Source organism: Humulus lupulus, chromosome 7 (assembly GCF_963169125.1).
Source record: "Humulus lupulus chromosome 7, drHumLupu1.1, whole genome shotgun sequence".
NCBI classification, from domain to species: domain Eukaryota; kingdom Viridiplantae; phylum Streptophyta; class Magnoliopsida; order Rosales; family Cannabaceae; genus Humulus; species Humulus lupulus.
In genome coordinates, this window is record NC_084799.1 from 21,547,004 (window position 1) to 21,551,237 (window position 4,234).

The window sequence follows — 4,234 nt, forward strand, 5'->3', positions numbered from 1 at the left end:
GAAGATTGTCCGATCCTTTTTGGGAGAGAGGTAGAAGGTTTTAAAAGGCTTTCCTTCTATCGCCTTGTTCGTAGACTTGGTGAAGCACGCGTAAATGTCGTCCGATTGAATATTGACATTCCTGAGGCTCCCTATCATCTGAGCCCCGACTATAGACTGAATAACATTTGGGAGAAATTGCAAAATGTGAGCCCCGGAGTTTGAAATTACCTGAACAAATAGAGCCGGGAGAGGGAAGCGGAGCCATTCGATATGTCTCAGACTCATGAGGATCTCAGAAGGCTTCACTACGTCCTTAAATCGCCATTCTCGAAGCTCAGCATCCGAGAGCATCCTCATCGTGACATTTTCAGGAATGTCGAACGATTTGCGCATGCGTTCGAACGCATTCTTGTATCCATCGCGATCCAAAGGCTCGGGAGATGAACGAGAAGACATTATTACACAGAATGAGACGATTGTCAAAGGATTGAACCGAAGGAAATCTCTAGGGTTTCTTCGGAGCTTCTCTCTGGAAGTTGGAATAAATTTTGGAAATTTGAATGAAAATTATTATAAAATAAAAACTATTTAAATGAAAGGTAAAATTCTGAACCAAACGTTTCACTTGATAACTGTGTTTGCATTAAGTGTAACTTGTCAGGTAATCAAATGATCATGCACCTACAAATTACCTCGGTTTACGGAGAATGACGGCTCTAGGCGAACTTTTTGGTGTTGAAGAGTCGGCCCAAGATTCTAACAGATTAGCACGCCTCGCCTGTCCGAAGCTTGGGCCAGGGGGCATCTGTTGGGCCCAAAATGTGCGGCCCAAAAACCCTTTTCTCATTTATCAAATATTCAAAACAGAACGTTTTGGCATATAGAAGTTCCAAAGGTAGAACCTGTGGGTTAGAGGCGATCCGCGCCTCTGACCCCTGAGCGAGACATTCAAAATCGGTATTTTTGGAGGGAAATTCAAGTATTTCTCCCCCCCCCCCAGGGTTCGCTTGAACCAACTAACTATTTTGCATATTTTGTCTTATAAATATAAGATTCATAGAAGGGAAATGGATCGAACTTTGAACTGACTTAAGCATCGGAGTGTCTTTCTTGCAGGTGATCCCGACGAGTCAAAGGCAAATTTCATCACCGGAATAGTGACTGTGCATCGTCCATTATCGGGAGAAGCCTCCAGATATAGAAAGACAAATTGTTACTCCAACAGTAGTGATGCTGTGAGAGAGGGCATCGCCCAGATTGTTATCAACTCGAAAGAGAAGAGCCATAAGTTCACTGAGACCATTGAGCTTCAAATTGGATTAAGGAACTATGACCCCTAAAAAGACAAGCGTTTCAGTGGCTCTGTTAAGCTTCCTCACATTTCTCGTCCTAAGATGAAGATTTGCATGTTGGGTGATGCTCAACACGTTGAAGAGGTAAAACTAGCTTGTTATTACACGAATTTATCATTAGTTTTCATTTTGGATTGGTGGGACTTCATTATTTTACTTGTAACAAGTAAAAGTTGGATTTGCTTGTTGGCTTATCCTGGTATCTTATTATTATTCTCCACACTGAGTAAATAGGAATTCGACTATATGGATGTTTAAGGATTAAAAAAGCTTAACAAGAACAAGAAATTGGTCAAAAAGCTCGCCAAGAACTTCTATGCTTTTTTGGCTTCTGAAGCTGTTATTAAGCAAATTCCTAATCTTTTTGGTCAAGCATCACATTTGGGTCGTTGTGTTGGTTTGTAGTTTCTTGTCGGTTGGCTAAGAGCACTCCCAATAGATGTTCTACTCTATCTTTCAAAATATTTTCCTGAAACACACATTTTTCTATTTTACCTCTAAGTTTTACATTATACCATACATCAGCTTCTTTATATATTTTTCTACATCATTTAAATATTACATCTTTAAACATATTTTATTAATTAAAGTAAAATAAAATAATTAAAAAAGAAAAAAGAAATAATAAATATATATAGTATATGGGAGAGAGAAAGCTTATAAAAAAAATAATATTAAAATATTATATAAATGTTATGTAAATATAGATATAGATTAATTGAAGTTTGTGCATAGCTATTATTATAAATATATGTATAAAGGAGTTGATGGAAGATGTTTTTGTGAGTTTTAGCTAAATATTATAAAGAAAGTGTATTACGAAATACACCACCAAAACATATTTTTTTTATAATTTACCTCAAATTTTTACATTATATCATACATCAGCTTCTCTATTTTTTCTCTACATTATTTAAATATTATATTTTTTTAAAATATTTTATTCATTTTAAGAAATAAAATAATTAAATATAATAGTATCACACTCATCTATATACAAAAGTTTATAAAAAAATAATAAAATATTTATAGCTTGATAAATAGTATTTCACTACATATAAAGAAATATTATTCATTTAGATAAAAAAATATAACTTTATATCACCAATTGAAAGATTATTTAATAATTTTTTCTCTATATTATAAATAATTAGATATTTTACCACCTCCATTGAGAAGATATGTTCAAAGCATTGATAACTGTATATTTAGAAAGCCGGTTCTAGTTTTAATAAGCTGTCCAAGAAACTTTATATTAATATAACTTCTAAAATGTTGGTCTTCTTGCTTTCTGCTGGAACATTTTTGTGAAATGAATCGGTGTTGCACTAAAGTTTTCTTAAATTTGCTCCTTTCTTTATCAATTCTTAATTGTCTAACCATTTTCTTTTAAATGCAGGTGAGTTTCCAGCATTGGTCACCCATCAGGAATCTTTGGAGGCGAAAGTCAATGAAACCAAAGCCATGGTGAAGTTCCAACTTAAGAAGGTCCTTTGTATGGGATTATACATGGAGGAGAAGCAGATCTTCCAGAATCTGCAAATGACTGTCAATTTTCTAGTGCCACATTCAACTATATATATATATATCATCTCGCTAAATTATTAACTAGCTAATCACATTCAAGCCTCTGTTTATCTTTGGAATTAAGGATCAATAGATTGATCTTGATTCTTAACAATCTTGTTCTTTTGTTTGTGTTCAAATAGGTGAGGTGCTTGTACCTGAAAAGTACCGTAAGAAGTGCAATCCGTATCTTTTATTTCACTTTGTTTTGAGATTCCTGTAGTTTGTAATTTTTATCAGCATTGTCACGTTAAGATTGGAGAAATTATAGTTAACGGCCAAAATAATGACATCATTTTAATAGAGAAATGACAATTTTATATTGTTGATTATATAAATTGTCATTATCGTATAAGTGTTTCATTAAAGTGATACTCATAACAAATTATCTTTTTTGTAGGATGATTAATAAATGTCTTTATTTTTAAGTTGGAGAAAAATATCATTTTTTTTCAAATTTTTAATTTTATTATATTTTTAATTTTCTCTTTTCTATCATGTTTATTTATTTATTTGAAAGCGTATAACTTTAATATCGTGATATTTTTATATATATATATATTAGTTTTATTTTAAAGTTATATTGATTTTTTTTTTCGTTTTTTATGCGTTGTTAGTATATTATTTTCCAACTAGTGTATATATTTTTTGTGATATGCTATATCATTTTTTTCGATGATATTTTGTTTCTATCTTGTTATATATAATGATAATATATAATTTTGTATTATGGTATATACATTTTAATGATATTATATAAGTTTGTTAGCATGGTATATGTATTTTTTAATAATAATTTTGTAAGTTTTGTTTGTATATTATTTTCAACTCAATATATGTATTTTGTTGTATAGTATATCATTTTTAGATGATATTTAGATTCTATCTTGTTATATGTAATGGCAGCAAATGATTTTGCTAGTGTGGTATATTCATTTTAATAGTGGTATATAAAGTTAGATATATATACATTTTTTTAATAATAATTTTTTAAGTGTTGTTGGTATATTATTTTCCAACTCAATATATATGTTTTTTGTGGTATGATATATTATTATTCTTAGAAGATATTTAGTTTTTATATTTTTATATATAATGGTGATATATAATTTTGTTAGCATTATATATACAATTTAATAGTGGTACATAATGTTGTTAGCATTATATATACATTTTAATAGTGGTATGTAATTTTGTTAGCACACTATATATTTTTTTGAGTAAATTTTTTTTTCATTTTTGAAGTGTTGGTATATTATTTGCTAACTCGATATATGTTTTTTTTATAGTATCATATATTACATTTTTAGATGATATTTAGTCTCTTTCTTGTT

General features: G+C 30.3%; 1 pseudogene; it reads left to right on the forward strand.

The window, feature by feature from the left end:
- The first annotated feature begins 689 nt into the window (after positions 1-689).
- LOC133791477 (large ribosomal subunit protein uL1-like) lies at positions 690-2,942 on the forward strand (annotated as a pseudogene).
- Positions 2,943-4,234: the final 1,292 nt, after the last annotated feature.